Here is a 20,024-nt window from a genome sequence, read left to right as displayed (position 1 = left end):
ATACTTACCGCCTAAGAATATAAATCACCCACACAAATTAGGCCTTTGGAGTAGGACCCATTGCTTCACAATCTTCTCTTAAACAACATAACCATAGAAGTTAAAATCCCAAACTTCAACCCCACTAGCCACTTCAAAAGAAAAATTCGAAACCAACAGACTTACAAAAACTAAAAACTAAAAGAAAGCAAAGGCCTACTTACCAAGATGAACGAAGAACAATTGGAAAATCTGAATCCCAACGATTAGAACGACCAATTTGTGAATAGAGTTGAAGGAAGAAGCAACAGAAATTTGTAGAGGAAAGGAAAAGGAAGAGAAGGAAAAATGTCAGAAAAAAAAGAAATTTTGGAAAAATAATAAAATTAAAAATTAAAAAAAATTAAATCAAAGTAATATCTCTACTCCCCACCTAACTAACAAATACCCCCAAAATCGACCCACTAACTCTCATCCACTACCACAGAATTTTAATTCTACCAAATCTCTACTATTATTGCCAAACGCTCACTCAGGATTTGAACACAAGATCTTGGGGCAAGCTAATACTTACCACTTGAACCAGCAAGCTCATTCTAATAAAAGTTGACCGAAAGTATAATATGAGTCAAACCAACAGAGATAAGGCTAAGATAAAAATTAGCAAAATTTTCAAAAGTGAGACTTGAACCCAAGACCTCAAACATACAATCAAATCACTTAACCACTGAAGGAGATAATTAATTATGACAAAGTTCATAAAAAACCGAGTTTAATAAATTAGGGCGTTACAAAGATTCAAATAAATTTATACATTATGCCAATTTAATTTTGATCATAAAAATTAAACCCTCAATGGTTATACATTGTGTAATTTGATCATTTTGCAATTTTAGTTTTCTTTGTGAAATTTTCTAGCGTTGTTCATTGGTTTGATTCAATAGAAAAATAACCAGCAAGAAACCAAACAACTCAAATTTTGAAAAGTAGCCAATTTAAAAGCTAGAAAATAAAAAAATACATGCTTCATTAATTCAATCCAATTGTGAGTTTAATAACTTAAAAAAAATTTCAGCTTTGATTTGCTTCATCAATCACGGTTAACTCATGTTAACAAAAAATGATTTATTTATCCCTGAGAGCTATTAAGTTCTTTTTCATTTGAAGTACAAAGAAACCAAGTGGATTGTTTATTTTAATAATAAATGATTTTTAAAAATATATTTTTATTTTATTTCTAATCTTCACATCGTGTATTGAAATATATTTTCTAGCACTAGCAAAATAAGCTTGAGCCCAAAGTCTGTACATACCGATCCAGACTTGTAACGATTCGAATTTGAGTTGGTTCAAGCTTGAAATAATCTGAGCCCAAGCCTAGGCCTAGGATCGAGATAAATCTAAGATCAAGTCGGAGATAGATTATAACAACTATTTTTCAGTGGTTTTAGAAAATGAGATGTCGGGACCTCGTTTCCATAAATCGAGGTGTATTTAATTTTGGTCCAAAAGTTTTAATGATTGGATGATTAATTAAGGTACAAAAACTAAATCGTAAAAACAGTAAAAGTTAATCACTGTTAATTTATATGTGTTAAATTAGTATAAAAGCATAATGGAATTATTTTATACGACAATTATGCCATAATTGCTTTTAGGGGATGGTAGTACTTATTTTCTTTGTTAATTAAACTAATATTTAATAATAATAAATCATTAAAAGCCTAAAACAAAAGATTCATTCATCCATTTTTTCTTCTTTCCATTGAAAAACACCATTGTTGAAGAGAATAGAAAGCTTCAAACTCATCCCAACATTCGACCTTGCATGTATGTCCCTCCAAGGCCTGTTTCTCGTAAATTTTATATTTTTGGGATCGTTGTAACTCATTTTAGCTAATCTATATGTTCATTTTTAAAAATTTTGTGATTTCAAAGTGTTACCATTGTTAATATTTGAAGCTTTTGATGTTAAGTTGATAGATTTTGATCTCAAAAATAAAAAATGATTAGTTGGCAAAGTGGAAAGTGTTAGTTTTAAACACAAGGACTAAATTGTTAATATCTTAAAATTGTATGTAATTTCTGTAATTGAATATATTTGAAGTTGGTTTAAATTTTGCAATTAAAATTTGGAAGTTATGACAAGTTTGATTTTAGGGACTAAATTGAATAAAACATAAAACTTAAAAAGAACCAAAACATGAAATTGAACTTACATATATTTGTACCAGACTTTTATATGATATTTGAATGATTAAATTGAAATAAATTTATATCATAGATCAAAATTTGAACAAGATAGAGGAAAATAATGAAAAGGATAATTGTAAAATAGTCCCTACCGTCATGATTATTGTTGTTAAAGCGGGTAAGTTCATACAAGTATAAATTAGTTTAATTTGCTATTGAATTATGTTTTAAATGTGTATACTTGTGTTATTGGAAGTTTGGAGTAGTTATGAAATAATATACAAGTTGGTATTAGATTTGATTGAAGTAAATAATATTGAATGGAAATATTGAGATAATCCCAATGTACTTAGTAAAAGTATTGTATATAAGGTTACTAGTTGATGCCCAATGATTTCGAGCTCCAGCATTTGTTGCAGACTCGAATATGCATGTGAAACAGGTTTATCTCGTACGAGTAACCTGATGTTGTTTTATAGGTTTAGCCCGGACAGGTAACCTTACATGTGTATTAAGCCCTAGTTAGGCTATTGTTGTGTAGGTTTAGCCCAGATGGGTAACCTGACACTATTATTTATGATTAGATCTATAACAACCCATTTTCAATGGTGTCAAAAATAGTGATTTCGGGCCACAATTTTGACGAGTGAGTTATTATTTTAATATTTAATTAATTTTTACGAGATTATATTAAGGTCGTATTAAAATTTTGTTAAGAAATTTTGATGTTCAAATGGTTAATTAGGTAAAATGACTAAATTGTAAAAAGTGTAAAACTTGAGTTATATTAGTTAAAAGGGCTAAATGGCCATGGAAAGGAAAGATAATGGACTTATATGATAATCATACCATGTATATGTGTTAGTGGATTGTGATGGATAGGTTTAATGGTAGTTTAAATGATTTATAAAGATTAAATTAGTAATTTAATAAATAAATGAAAAAGATAAACTAAAACTATGTATCATCTTCCTTATTCTTTCATTTGAAAACCTAAAATAACCATTGGAGAAGAAGAAGCATTCGATCAAGCTTATGTTGATGCATGTAAGTGAATTCGAGTCCCGTTTTAATGATTTTTATGTTTTTGATTCTGTGTTAGCTTAATCTAGTTAGCTCGGGGGTTAAATTGCAAAATTGTTAAAGGATGAGGGACTTTTCATGGATGTTTTTGAATATGTTTTGATGTTATTTGATGGATTCTTTATCTTTTTATAAAATAAAAAAAGTTTTGTTAAATGATTTTTGATGAATTTTGGAATTAGGGATTAAATTGTTAAAGGTGTAAATCTATGGGTTTTGGTATTTATAGGTTAATTCAAGGTCTCTTGTAACATTGGTTAACATGGATTTAGGTTAAAATGGTTAGATGTTAAGTTATGAGTGAATGACTAAATTGTGAAAAATTAAAATATCGTGGACAAATTCATAATTTTTCATAAATGTGAGTATTGGATTAAATTGAAATCTAGAAGTACTTAATTGATTGAAATTATATATTTAGATCAAGATAAATGACATTCAGACTTAAATCGAGGAAAAACTAAAGCTTCAGATTAGTTCGACTATACTACTACGTCCTAGTTATAGAGGTAAGTTCGTATGAACTATAATCATTTTAATGTTAACTAAATTAAATCTTTTTTAAATTGTTTTAATATAAGTAAATTCAAATATAAATGTATCAATGTTGTGATGAATTGATGGATAACGTGTCCAAGTTGAACCTTAAGAATTCTTAGGATAAAAATGACATGTCATTAGGGATTTCATGTTTCGAGTGTTGGCCTTGAATGTCCTACATATGGCTGAGGTCTTACATTTGTTGCGGATTCTCTACAACTCGTATGAGTAGCATCGTGTAGCTTACATTCTGACCCACGGCTCGTGTGAGTAGGCCCATTTCATAGCTCATTTGAGCATTGATGTAAAGGAAATGTTATGGTTATATGTAAAGGCACACTATGTGTGAGCTTTTCCGAGTATCCGATGTAATTCTAGATAGTTCAACGGGTAAGAAAAGGGAAATGATATGGTAAGTATGCAAATGGAATGAATCATGAACTTATGGCAACATTGATAAGTTAAATGCTATGTTTATATATGATAAACTACAAATCTTATGGTTGATTTCATATGTATCATGAACAAGTATACTAACTTATGAATTTTATGATGTTGTATATGCTTTTACTAAGCTTATAGAATTGGTAATGGTTTATACTTAATCTATGAATTGTATTATTGGAAGTGTTAAGTTATGTTTAAAGTTTAGACGAGCTTACTAAGCACTCGTTGCTTACGTAGCTAATTTCCTTTGTTTTTATAGATTATCGGAAGCTCGATCGATTGGAAGCTCGTTGGAGACCTATCACACTATCCAACAACTAGTTTGGTAGATTTTGTGTATTTTGGCCAAGGTTAATAATGACATGTATAGGTTGTTTAGTAATGGTACTTTGTAAATGTGTTAATGGTGATTTGATATGCATGAGCTTTGAATTTCCTGTTTGGTTTGGTGAACATTATCTTATCACCAAATTATGTTATTTTGGTCATTTTCAAATGCTTGTTTATAAGGTTCTTTTGGCATGTTGATGATGGCATGAAAATGGTTACTTGTGACATGTTTTAGTACATATTTGAACTAGGTTATTATGTTTGGAAAATGACAATATTGACATGTTTACGTAAATGATGTTTGGATGCAATTGTGGTGCCTTTGAATGACATATTGGTTAGATGAATTAGGTCCTTTGAAAATGTATGATTATGTGTATTTGAATGATACTTAAGTCCCTTGAAAGTGTGCACAAATGGATTGGTTAGTTATGCATGAATTGGGTATGAAATGACTTGATTTTAGGTAAATTTTAGGTTCACATGGCTTGAGACACAGGCTATTATATAGTCGTGTGTGTCACATAGCCTGGCGACACGGTCATGTGTCATTTGATAGCTTTTTAGTGTTTCAAGTCAGTAAGTTACACGACCTAGCACATGGCTTGGCACACGGACGTGTGTGGCAACTCAAAGAGTTACATGGCCTGACACACAGGGGTGTAGGGCAACTCAGTGAGTTACACGAGTGTGGACACGAGCTGAGACATGGCCGTGTGTCCCTTGTTCAAATGTTACAAGGCCTAGAGTGTTTTCAAACAGCCTGGCCACACGACTGCGTGACATCTGTTTTTCAATCTTTGCAACTTTTTCTTAAACTTTTTGTTTTGTTTCAAATTAGTCCCGAATTGCTTCAAAGCTATTTTTAGGGCCTTGAAGGCTCGATTTAGGGACAAAATGCATGTTAATGATTGGTTTTTAGTGTTTTTAATTCATTTAAATATTATGATGTTAAATGTTTTTTATTGTTCGATACTGCTCTGTAATCCTAATCCAGCGATGGAGGCATGTTCGGGGGTGTTACAAGCTCAGACGAGCATTTGACATTATTTTCACTTATGTACTAAGTTCTTTTACGATGTTTCATCGGGCAAAAAAATAAAATTTGGAAAAAGAATGTGGAATTGATACTTACAAAAGATGAACATGATATGGAAATGTAATGACCCAAAATTTTGAGTTTTTGAATTGTTAGAACTTAACAAGTGAGTAGATTTGACTTAGTGGTTAAGGGTTGTGCTTGTGTGTGTGAGGTTCTGCATTTGAATCATTTTCCTTATATTTTTGTTAAATTTTTCTAAACCCTTAACTTTGAGTATCTAGTCTAAAAACTATTTGTGCTCATTTACTGACAAGGATGAGCTTATTGGTTCAGTGGTAAGGCTTCAACTTACCCTTTAGTCCTGTGTTTGAATTCTTGTGTGTGCAAACAAGAATTATTTCTGCTAAATCCTCTCTGTGCCGCCCATGTGGTAGTGTTTTGGCTAAATTCTAACTCTGATAGGCTGATTTGGTTGTCAGAAAGTTGATTTAGTTGGGATTTGGTCAGATTTGTTTTGTTAATAATAACCAATTTTACCCAAAAACCTCTCTCACGTTTTCCACTTTCCCTCATTTGTTGTCCACACTTTTTCTTTTTCCAATTTTTTTTACTTTCTTCCCTGTTTGAACTTTCACCCCTCTTTGCTATCTTTTGCCAAATTGCTTCTTGTTCATAACTTGCTTATTTTTCTTTTGTTGTTCAAATCTTATGTGGGTGTGGTGTGAATCCATTGCTTGAAATGATCTTCGGTATTACGATTTTGGTTGGGTAAGAGAATTATTTTTCTATTATTATTATGGTAAATTTTTTTGTTAAGTTTCAATTGAAGGAAGTGATTTTTACAATTGGTTCTTAGTTTTTAATTCTTTCAATGTGCTTCTAGGAGAAGATAGAGGGGCGCTTGGTGTCTTTTAGGGGGCCGAATGTGGGCTTTTTTTATCAGAACCTTGATTTAGCTTCGCGTATCGTTACTGAAATTAGTTGTATAAATGTCGATTTTAGGATCTGGAAATCTCGTGGTTGAATTTGAATCAGAAAATGTCCAGGTGTGTGACTCGATCTCGTAAAAATAGCGAATGACAAAAAGCCAAAAAACTCACTGTCGACATCACATGGCCATGTGCTAGGTTGTGTGGCAGACCGTGAGCCACACGGCTGTGTGCTAGGCCGTGTGAGGCTATTTTCTGAAAGTTTTAACCTAGGGTTATTTTGATCTGTGATTCATATTTAGTCCCACTGTAGGGTCCATACTATTTAATTAAAACTTGAAAACTTGACATCTAATTATATGCTTCTATATGTGATGTGAATAAGGCATGTGATATATATATATATATATATGATCTGTGTTATGACAATTCTGAAAGCATGATTTGATGTGAAAAGCATGCATGACATTTGTATATTGAATATCTGTTAGTATGAATGTAACACCCTTAAATTTCTTAACTATGTAACACCCTAAATTTCTTAACTTTCTTTGTATGAATTATGACATAAAAATGTGTATCTGCTCAGTGGTTAAGTGTTCTAGGTGTGAGTATGAGGTTTTCGAATCAAGTCCTACTCTCTGGAAAATTTTGTTATTTTTTATCCTAGCCTTATCCTTGTTGGGTGGGCTTATGTGATATTATTTGTAAACTCATATAAGAATGAGTCTGCTGGTTCGAGTGGTAAGGAGTTAGCTTGCTGGAGGTCTTGTGTTTGAATCCTAGCGTGAGCGTTGGTGATATTTTTGCTTCGGTTATGAGATAGAGGTTGGATGGAAGTAAAATTCTGAGGTAGTTGTAGTTAGTGGGGAGGATATTATGGGATAAGGTGGTTAGTAGGGAATGGGGATTTTAGTAATCTTAATTTTTATTTTTATTTTATTTTAATTTTCCAAAACATTTTTCTCTATTTTTTTACGTTTTCTATTCCCCTTCTCTGCAATTTCTGTTTCCTTTTGAATTCCCTCAATTTTTCTCATCATCCATTAACTATTACCGTTGCTTTTGTAATCTCGTTGCTTCTCGCTCGGTTAAGGTAAGTAGGGTTTCATTTGTTGGAGTTTTCGTCTTCTATAAGCTGGATTATTTCTTTCAGTGTTGGCATATTGGTGTAATCATGGAATCTAATTTTTCTGCGATTATTTTGGTGTAGGAGAAGGCTATGAATAGTGAGCTTTACTCCATTTTCCTAAACAGTGTTAGCAGTGGTTTCTGTCGACGGTAAGTCGAGTTTATTTTCAGATTATTGCTAACGAATTCGTAAATTAATCATTAAATCGGTGTTTGGTATTCTATTTTTAGGTTGCATACATTTCGGGATTGCCTTCTCATCAAAAATGAACCAGGCGTGTAACAAAAATACGAGAAATTGAGGTTCAATAAAAGCCAAAATAGGGGCTTGCCAACACCATACGGGCATGTGCCCAGCCGTGTGCGACACACGGCCGTGTGATAGGTGAGTGTGTGGCCATGTGGGTCACACGGGTTAGGCCGAATTAGGGCGTCTGGGCCTACACAGGCATGCCATGTGGGCGTATATGTTATGGGCCATACCGTGTGAGCCACACGGGTAAGGCTTATTTGGGTGTGTGGGCCCAAACGGACATGTGGGCCTAAAATTCTAGAATTCTCCCTAAGGTCGCATGAGTCATTCGAATCGGCTGTGGGCATTCCATAAGGTCAGTAAGGGCTAACCAAACCCTAATGCTTATGATCTGTTATTCTGATAGACTAATCTGAGTAGGAAAAATTGATATGTACGTCTTATTATTCTGTATAAGAATGCATGATATTTGCACACAAGCATGCGAGGCATGTTATTTATGTATATCTATTATTTGATATCAGTATCTGTACATAGGGTGGGATTCGTATATGTGGAGGAAGTGTTCTGTACGGCGACCTTTCGCCTATTTTCTAGCTGCTTAGCTGCATACTATTCTGTTATGTATCGTATAGACATTATATGGTGTGTAGGGATGGGTGGGTGTTTTATACCCCACATGGTGTGATGGGATGGTCGGAGATGATGTGTAGAGGATGGGGGTAAGATTCCATATGTCTGCCCTGATTATCTGATCCTGACATCTATTTCTGTTAAGGACTTAAGTCTGTATCTGTATCTGTTCTGCATATGAGTTTCTATGTATTTGTGCATGACTATCTTCGTTGGGTTACACACTAAGTTTCCAAAAACTCACATTTGTTTGTCTGTTCTGTTCAGGTAATCCTCAGTCATAGGTGGGTTGGTGTGACGGAGTCTCAGCGGTGACCACTATATTGTGAACAGTTTTATTTAAATTCTTGATTATTTTTGGAGAGTTTTGTAATTTTTGGACTCTCGGGACTGTTTGCCTTTGGTTTTGGTTTTGGATGGGTTTTTGAAATTTCTACTGCGATGTTTGACAAAAGTCACGATTTTATGTAAACAAAGGTTTTTCTGAAAATACAAACACGGTTTTCTTTATCGACAACAATTTAAAAATTTTTTGCTGCAAAATAAGTTTTATTAGAGAATAAATCAACAACAATTTCCCGTAACAATAACAACCATTATGTTTGATAAAAAGTGGATTCATTTAGTAAAAAAATTAAACGTGAGAAACTTAACGTATTAAGATCGTTTTCAAAACTCTTCTTCATAATACTCTGAGATTCGACCATAGCATTTAGGCCAGGTTTGGGGTGTTATAATGTACATGTGCATTGGGGTGAGATATGATATGATGAAAGAAGTGTTGGCAGTTTGATTATCTACCTTATTTAAGGTTTAAAACCACATATCTGTTTTGGTGGCTCAGCCATGGATATCTATTTCTGGCAATTTATTGCATATTATTATCTGGCAGCTTGTCTGCAATACTTCTTAAAGTGACATGCACTCACTTATTAGTGTGTGGGGTGGGATGGGTACTTGATACCCTATTGGTGTGTTGGGATGGACGGAGATGGTGTGTAGCGGATTGGGGTAGGACCTAAGTATGTATTTGCATCTAATTATGAATATGTATCTGTATCTAATTATGAATATGATTTTGAAAATTCATGCGATTTTGTATCTGATTAAGAAAACATAAGTGATTCTGTATATATGATCGTGCTTATGGCAACATATCTGTTAATTTATGTAACTGAACCGGTGGTTGGGTTGTGTTACACACTGAGGCCATAAGCTCACTTTCTGTTTGTTTTCCTCTCAGGTAACCAGCAAACTTAGGACGGATTGGCGTAGCAGGAACTCAGTTTAAACTGTTGTTTCCTTAATTTTGTTAAATTTAAGAATTATTTTAAATTGGACTGTTTTATTTAAACTTTTTGGGATGGTTATTTGTTTTGAATTTTATTCTTCATTTTGAATTGCTTTACCATATTTTTAATATTTTATTTCAAACTGCAATGCACAGAATTTCAAAACCCAATTACGGATTTTCAAAACTCTGATTAAAATTTTCAAATCTCTATTTTACATAATATTCCTGCTACAAAATTAAGAAATCTTACAAGTTTTTTTCTAAAATTAAAATGAATTAATTGGATAAGGTATTTTTCCCAAAACATTGAAAATATTGTTATCAAGAATTGTTTTATGAAATGTTTTCGAATTTCAAGTTTTTGGTTTTTCAAACAAATGTATGTAATTCCTCAAGATTCGACCATAACATCTAGGCTTGGTATGGGGTGTTATAGGACATGAGATGCAAGTTGACTTGTGATTGATATATGTTATTATTTGATGTTATAAGCATGGTGATAAAACAAAAAGTCTCACCTACTTTGATGTTTGCTTTGTTATGTTATGGTAGGGTAGTTGTTTGCATAACGATTCGTGTATTTATTAAATGATTAATGTAAGCTATTTGTTTATATTGTATTAGCTTACGAAGTATTTATAATACTTACTCGTTGTTACTATTTTCTTTGTAGATTTTAAACTTTCGTAACGTGTCAATCGGATAAGCAAGAAGCTCACACCCTTTGTCTCCCGATTCGATAGACTTTTGAATGTTTCAAACTTGGTTATATGTGGCATGTACATAGGATGTTCTAAAACTTGTAAAAGCATATATTTATGTTTTGGTTTGGTTGATCTGTGCACATAAGTGTATATATATATGGTAACCTAATGAAATGATGTATGGTTATTACAAAGTTGGTTTATAGAAATGTTAAGGTGGACAGAAATGTTTAGAAGTTGATGTGCTTATGACTTAAGGTATGAATTGGTTCATGGATAAATTATGACTTGTAATGACTTATGTTAATTGATTGTGATGGTGCTAAATATGGCATATTGCTTGTATGTTTTGGAAAGTGTTTAAAGTTATGTTATATCATGGAATATGCATGTTTTGGACATATTTGATTTGCTTATGAATGTATTATAAGTCATTTTGATATGTTTGGTTTGCATCTTGCATAAAAAGGTCTATTTATACTACATACGAGATAATACACGGTTGTGTGTCACACATGGGCAGGTGACACGACCGTGTGCTCAATGGAAATTATGGAATCTTTTGCATACATGGTCATAGTTTAGAACATGGGCTAACCACATGCCTGTGTATGTTTTGAAATTGGATCTCTTGATGTTTCACACGACCTCAACCAGATACATAGCCCAACCATACGATCGTGTAACTCCTTACCCCATGGGGTCAGCTTGTCACACGGCCGTGTGACCCCTGTTTACATACTTTTCCTTACTTTTTGTTAAGTTTTTAAATTAGTCATTGCTTACTTCTGAGATGATTTTAGAGCTTTCGTAAGCTCGTTTTAAACCAAATGTTATTTTTAAAGCATGAATTCCAGGTTGTATGAGATTTATTGAATATTAAATGAAATATTGATTTGAAATTTCTTGTAAATGTTTTTATATTTACTGTAAGTTCCTTTAATTAGATTCGTGTCGGGGGACGGAGTTAGAGGTGTTACATAGATCCAATCTAAAATATATTTTAGATATTATATAATTATATTAAACTTCATAAATAACAATAGTCAAATTAAAAACTAATATAAATTTTAAAAACATTAATTATGAATATAAATTAATTTTGACGCAATTATTATATTTTTATAATAAATATTCAAAGTTAGTAATTATTTAAATTTACAAAACTTAAATTTTTATAATTCATATGAAAATGAACAAGAAAACCTCTTAAAATAATTCTTATTAATTTAAGACATTTTGATAAATAGCAGCTTGACTTATGAAACTCAACAAATAAAATGACTTTCGTGTTAATTTTTAGTAGGTTACAAAAATTTTCTAGGAAGACAAAATGGGGTATATAATACGGGCACATAACATAGAAAAAAAGGATAATTTTTTATTATATTTTATTGATATTTTAACATTGTTAGAACTTTTGATTAATTATTATAATTTTACAATTATATATATAATTTTATAATTTTATAATTTTTAATTTTTTTTAAAATTTGTAAAATTTTGATTTTTTTAATACATGGTACGTGGCATGTCATATCAGTATACTTATCCAGGTGGCATATCATGCATTAACTTCTCATTGATTTTGTCTATTGTGTAAGCATCTATAAACAATCAAATCGGTCAATGAAGGTTTCTATTTTTGGAAGGACCTAGTTGATTTCTTTTTTGTCATTGAAAGCTCAATTGAGTGCATTCTTAAGGGCTTAATTATTTTATTTTATTTTATTTTATTTTAATAAGGACATTTTTTACTCTTAAACTTAAATATAATAAATATTTTTCAATATTCAAAACTTAATAATAAATAAAAATTATTCAAATGTCAATTTAGTAATATGATAAATAACAAAATATTTTTTTGGTCCATTTAAAAGTTTTTCCAAACTCGTGCCTTAAATATATATTTTAGATAATAATTTAAATAAATAAAATTTAGATAATATCATATAACCATAAATATTACATACAAATATGTTATACATCAGTAATCATCGACTCGAGCCCTACTAGGGATTTGGGTCTCCGAGCCATGATCCAAATAGGTCTCACCAGAAGACTAACTGCAAAGCAAGCCACAAAAAGACAACAACGCGAGCTCGCGGACCTTGCTCGCGGAGAGAGCTCACGAGCTCAGCTCGCAAGGCAAAGCCAAGGACCTAGAGAGCTCGTAGAAAGGAGCCGTGTGCTCCATAGGCCACCCAGACACATGTTTAGCAGGTATAAAGCTTGCCTAGAATGTCAGCCCTAGGATCAGAAAAGACTGCGTGCTCCATAAACATGTCCCAACAAACTTAGAGTTCGTAGAGAATGTCAGTACTAGAGGCAGTGGAGTCAAGACAAAATAGTGGGGCCCTATCATAAGCTGTAATAGCATCTATAACATGTATAAATACTCGAACACTCTTATCAATAACATATGAGAAAATATTACTCAACAATTGGTGCGGTGAACATGAACGAACTTTCGATCATCAATTTTTTTGAGTTTGAATAAGTTTTCTTCAGTTATCGAAGCAAATGGATCACCCAAGTGAAATTTTCTCCTTCAACTCTTGATCAGGACAGGCTGGAGTGTCAGGTTCCGGTGACCAGCATAACAAAATACACTTATTTGCTGGATGGCTCACCAATAAACCAGAAAACCTCAACAACACGGTTTATAGGGGAGCTTTTGGCCCTCTAGACTTGAATATCTCTACCAGTCAGGGATTGCCACTCCCTCTCAACCAAGAGGCACCTTCGCAGCAGTTCTTGGCCCTTTAAGAGAAAATGAGACTTATAAGAGAGCAGATGGTCGCTTAGGTGGCACGATTCGAATAGTAGCAAATTGTTCAGCAGGAGCTGGTGAAGCAAAATTATGAGCTACGAAGGAAGACACATTTTGATAACTTCAGTTTCTAGGATAATGTAAACATGCAGGACAGGGCCCCAAACACCTAGGCTAAGGAATGATAGAACGAGATAGACGAGTTATGAAGAGACACATGAGCATTACACCTTGAATCTTAAGACATGGATTGGTTGTTTTGCTCCAATAACCCACTAAACCCCGAGCTCGCAACAATAAACCTACCACGTGGCTTCAAGGACCCGAAAGACATGTTTGAAGGAAGAAGGGACTCGTGAGCTCATTTGATGTAGTACAATGACTACATGTGTAACACCCCAAATTTTGGGCCTAGAAGAAATAGTTTTTGAGTAAGGGAATAGCTAGGAACTGCACATAAATACTTAGTTGTGCAAGGAAGTGACATAAAGGAATGTCTGCTTCAGTGGTTAAGTGATTTATGAGTGTTTGGAAGTGTCTGAGAAGTTAGAGGTTCAAGACTTAGCTTATGCAAATTTTTTATTTTAAGTGAATAAAATCCTTGGATCTAGATAGTAGGTTCTTAAATAATTGTGGTTAAAATATGACACAAAAATAGCTTGTGGCCTAGTGGCAAGGTGGTGTGTTTTGTAACTGTGAGGTCTAAGGCTCAAGTCCTGGGTTGCGCTATGGAGTATTTATTTTGTTGCTTGAGCTGTGTAGGTAGTGGAGTTGGATTGAAATACTACTAAATGGAGTTTGAATTGGTCATAGAGTGAATTGAGGAGGGATATTTGGAGAGATTTAAGGAGAGAGTATTGGGATTTGGGGAGGTTGTTGTTGTGGAGTGATAATAGTAGAAAATTAAGGGATTTGGGGGTTATCAATTGGGATTTTTATTTTCTTTTCAATTCTTTTTCAGTTATTTTCAAAAATTTTAGACGTTTCAATTCTCCCAATCCCCTGTCGATTTTCTTTTTACTGAATTTCCTTTCTCTTTACCTCTCTTTCGTCTTTGGCACTTTTCGGTTCGGTGTGGCTCGATTGTTGTTGGTGTTCTTGGTGTGTGTTCTGGTAAGTTTAGTTAACGGGATTGAAATTTAGGTTCTGGTAATCGTTACTAAAGGGGTTGTCTTGTGTTAGGAGAAGATTAAGTGACTGGAGTTCTTGCCTAACGGAGTCGTCGTGTGTGGAATCGCCAATGTTTAGTCGAAGGTAAGGACTTTTGTTATTGTTAAAGGTTGCTCGTCTCGTTGGGGTTGCGAATAGGTGTTAATTGAGTGACTGATTGGAGTTTTAATTGATCAAATTTAGGTTCTACTATTCTCGGGAGTGTTTCAGTATCAAACCGCATTAGGTGTGTAACAACACTCTATTAACGATACCGGTGAAATGCCGAGAAGTGTGTCTAATCACACCCCCTTAACTACAAATTGGCAAAGACCAAAAACTCAAAAATGACGGCATTCGAGGCCACATGAGCGTAAGAATGTTCGTGGGGTAATCTAAGCCCACGAAACAAGGTGCTTGACCATAGAGGACGCCATGAACATTCTCATGGGCTTGGGCCGTAATGGGTCACGTTGGGCCAAAATGGGTCGTGTGGGCTCGGTGGGCTTGTGGGCCCCACATGGACAAAATCCACGATTTAAGGCAAATACTGCACTGGGCTATGTGGATTCCATAGCCGTAGCAAAATTTGGGCTGAGCGGGCAGCACGAGCGTGTGAGCCCACTTGGGCCGAGTACTCAGCTTTGGGATTATTTACACTGTAATGACCATTTAGGTTACCTGAGTCGCTCGAGGCGAGTGCGGACCTTTTGAGAGGTCAATAAATGATCGAATTACCCCCACATGGTAAAATGATCGAATTACCCCACAAGGTAAAATGACTGAAATACCCTCATAGGGCAAAATGATCGAAATATCCCTATAGGTTAAAATGACTGAAATACCCCCATAGGGTAAAATGACCGAAATACCCTCATAGGGTAAAATAACTAAAATACCCTCATAGGATAAAATGACCGAAATACCCCTATAGGGTCAAATGATCGAAATACTCCCATAGGGTAAAATGACCGAATACCCACATAGGGTAAAATAACCGAAATACCCCTATAGGGTAAAATGATCGAAATACCTTTATAGGGTAAAATGACTGTTATACCCCTAGGAGATAAAATGATTGTTATGGCTTTATGTTATGTATGATTGATTTGCTCTATGATATGTATGACTATGATTGAGCATGACATTTTGCATACAAATATGATATTATGTCACAACCTGTTGCATGGGGTTGGGTTGTTATATTTGGAGGAAGTGTATTGTACTGTTAAGGTCACACGGGTCGTCCAAGACGACTGGGACCTACTGGTGGCTTTGCCACATATCTTGTTATGGCGACTTTGTTGCGATATCGACATCTTGGCGACTTTGTTTGCGATACTGTCTTGGCGACTTTCTTTGCAATATTGGTGTGTTGGCTGGGTGGGTCGATTTTATCCCCACATGGTGTGCTGGTGGTACAGAATGGTGTGTTGGCTAGATTGCGATGGGTTGCATTATTGCACTGCACTATTACTGTATTGGGCTAAGGCCTACACTGATTCTATATTGGGATAAGGCCCACACTGTTATTGTATTAGGCTAAGGTCTACGCTGTTATTGTATTGGGCTAAGGCCCACACTGTACTGTCACTGAATAGGGCTCAGGCCCAGACTGTTACTGTATGTTGTTTACTGAATGACTGATAGGGGATTACATACTGAGTTTTCGTAAACTCACTCTCACTTTTTAACTATGCAGGTAATCCTCAGCTATAGACGATTTGGTGCTGCGAGGGACTCGGAGGTGGCCACACAACTGTTGCTGTTTTACACATGCTTTTATTTAACGCTAAAGCTTGAGTTGGGTTTTGTTATGTAATAAGGTCATTTAAGTTTGTTAAATTTTAATCGGGCTTTTACTTGCTTATTTTAAACTGCTATTTTAGGAGAAGAAATATTTTCAATATGATTACCATTTTTCAAAACATGAAACTTAAACTTAAAGTTTTCAAAGCTTCCGTGATTTTGAACAACAAATTAAAACAACATCAGATAACAAGGTAAACGATTTGACTAGAAGATTTGTTAAATAATAAAGGGGTTTTTTAAACTTAGAAACGAATTTTACCAACGAGTCCAATTTTCAGAAGACACTTCAGTGTGACACGCCAGATCCGTCCATAACGTCTAGTTTGGGTTTGGGGTGTTACAACATGAACTTACTAGGAGCATCAAATGCGGTAAAATGCAAAGCTTTTTCCACAACACTTAAGGGGAGTTCCAAGGATTGGTACTTCCCTCTTTCGTAAGGTTCGGTTAAAAAATTCTCACAGTTAGGACAAATGTTCCTAGGTAGATTCAGGGCCCACAGAAAAATTATGATATGCCTATGAGCCTTATGTCTATGAAACAAAGGGAGGGCGAGTCCCTTCAAGATTACATAAAGAGGTTCCACGAGGAGACCTTAAACACGAAAAACTTGGAGGACCAGTGGGCCATAGACTCCTTTATCATGAGGGTACAGAATGACTATGTATAGTACTCTTTTATAGATAACAAACCACAGAGTCTGGTTGACCTCTACAAACGAGCTCACAAGTTCGCAGAAGTAGAGGAGATCAAGCAGACATCGTACACCACCTAAGGGAAGACAGACAGTTCAAAAATAAGGAGTAACCTCGCAGCAAGCAAGGCCCCTTAGCCAATCACTACAAGTAAGAAGTGACAGGCCATTGAGGAATTAACCATGAGGTGATATAATTAGAGCTCCTTAAAGACGTTAGCAAGATCACGCCAGAAATACGTTTCTCAAGAAAGGTTTAAAGCTTACACTTCTTTGAGTGCCACCAGTACCTACATTCTTAACCAAGTTAGAAGCCTTGGAATCTTACCCAAGCCACTTTTGATGAGGAGCATGGGAGAAGGATGAACTCGAGAGACTAATGTGCTTATCATGACAACATATGGCATAAAATCGAGGATTTTTCCACATTGAAAGATGCTATAGAAGGAGCAGTCTGAAATGGCGAGCTCATAGAATTCATAAATTGGAGTGGCTTCCAATAGGGTTACAGCTTGCGTGAGAATCCCAAGGGCAAGCAAAAAGTCAAAGGCACCATCCATGTGATTGTAGGCACAAACGAAGATTGGGCAAGCTCTAATACGAAGAGGAGGGCACACATGAGAAGTGTAATGTTAGCCAGTGCTCTTAAGAGGTCACGACAGCAGGAAAAATAGAATGTTGAGTTTGGCAGGGATGACGAAGAATTGGTCCAAGATGAGAAAGTAAACGATCTGATGGTAGTTTCAGCAACAGACACGGGTTTCGAAGTTAAAGAATACTCTTGGATAGTGGAAGCGCGGTGAATGTGCTATCTTGGGATGCGTATCGAAAGATGGGACTAAAGTAACATGCATTGTCTAAAACTAGTCCGTTGTATGGTTTTGCAAACCATCTCGTTGAGGTGAAAGTATCAATCACTTTGACAGTCACCTTAGGGGATGACGAGCATACAACCATAGAATATGTTCAGTTCCACATGGTAGACCACCTAATGGCATACAACACCATCTTTAGAAGACAGGATAATGAGGATGGCAAAGATGGTGATTACAATGTTCTGTATGAAAATTAAGTTTCCACAAGACTGGAGTTAGATTTCTGGAAACTGATCAGTGAACTGCGAGGCAGTGCCATATGTTGCCTATCAAACAGGCAAGAGAGCCTAAAGCTAAAGGAAAAAGTTAGCAGGGGGTTGAATTGGTGAGCCAAGTTCTTGATTTAGATAGTTTAGACATGAGAGATGAACATAAGAGAAAAAAAAACCTGAAGCTACAGAACATACTAAGACTCTATAGTTATTTTGTGATAACAAGGAAAAAACTGTTAAAATGTCATCAGCTTTGGAAGAAGAAGAAAAGAATATGTTGATCCAATGTTTGAGGAAGAATTCATATGTTTTTGCCTAGTCCGCAGCAGAGATGCTGGGTGTGGACCCCTAAGTAATTGTGTATAATTTAAACATACTCCCGAAGGCGAAGTTGGTAAAATAGAAAGAAGGAAGTTCACACCACAAGTGGTGAAAGCTATGAGACAGGAAGTAACTAAGTTACTATCAGTAGGATTCATTAGAGAGGTAGAATATCTGGATCGAGTTTCGAATGTTGTAATGGTGAAGAAGGCAAATGACAAATGGAGAATGTGCATTGACTTCACCAACCTCAACAAAGCATGTCCTAAGGACAGTTTTACCCTACCATCAATTGATCAATTGGTGGACGCCTCTGCAGCCACAAGTCCATGAGCTTCATGGACATTTTCTCGAGATACAATTAGATTCTGTTGGATCGAGGAGACCAAGAAAAGACAACCTTCATCACCAAGAAAGGACATTTTTGTTATCAGGTCATGCCATTTGGGCTAAAGAATGCGGGAGCAACCTATTACAAACTCGTAAATAGGATATTCAAGAACCAGATAGGTTGCGAGCACGAGGTCTATGTGGAAGACATGTTAGTAAATAGCAGGTTGATGGCGATGGAAACACAAAAATATATAGACTTTTCAGTACCTTTTGAGCCTTAATTCGTGTAATTCCGTAGTATTTTTATAATTAATTTTCCAACCATGGAATGTCCAAAAATATGTATTAAAAATATTTTATAATTAATTTTAATCCAATAATAACTGGGTTAAAAATTAATATAAAGTTTGAAGGAGAAAGGAGACCCAGTTGTGCTAAGTAAATAGGATTGATCTACCAAGCAAATGGGCAGCCCAAAACCATCCCTATACATGATCCAATCAGTTTATTTGGTTGGTTTTTTTAATTGAAAAACAACCCTTAAAGTTTCCTTAAATTTCGTTCAGGCCCCTCCACTTTTCATACCTTCCACCTTTTACCCCAAGCTAAAAATGGAAAGTTTGAGCCATTCATTCCCACCTATAAATACTCATATTTCCTTCCTTTTTCACACATCATTCATTTCCACACATCTCTCTCTCTCTTTCACTCACTTTCTCTTATTTGTTTTTCCCATTTTCTTGTCCATTTCCCTTGCCGATTCCCCTCTTGAAAAAGATCCTTCTTCCACCTAAGAATAGTAGCATTCAATTTTTCATGGAGGCCTCAGTTCAATAGAATAAGCAGAGAAGAAGAGGAACACACTAGTTTGGCTTTAGAGAAATACTAGATTTGCTTCCTAGTTCCCTTCTCTTTAAATTTCTTATTATGTAGTGATTATGAATATGAATAATTGTTGTGTTCTTTTTCTTGTTCTGATTAAAATGAATGAAATTAGTTTATGTTAGATTTATTTCATTCTATGCACTTGAATTATTAAAATCACGTTTGTGTTGTTATAGGCCTTGGTAAGTTGTTCAATTAAATAAAATCATGCTTATGTTATACTTGTATTATAAAATGTAACGTAACGTAACGAATGAATTAATTATTAAACATATTGAAATTTTAATCAATTGAAAAATATTTAATTTGTACATGTTTAATCTTCTAAGGTAGTTAAGGGTTAAATTAGTGAATATATTAAAGCGGTACATTAGCCTTTTCATAACTTGCAAGATTATTCGATTAAACTGTT

This window comes from Gossypium raimondii, chromosome 11 (genome assembly GCF_025698545.1).
Source record: "Gossypium raimondii isolate GPD5lz chromosome 11, ASM2569854v1, whole genome shotgun sequence".
NCBI lineage: Eukaryota > Viridiplantae > Streptophyta > Magnoliopsida > Malvales > Malvaceae > Gossypium > Gossypium raimondii.
The sequence above is the reverse complement of the archived record's forward strand: the minus strand, read 5'-3'. Positions refer to the sequence as shown.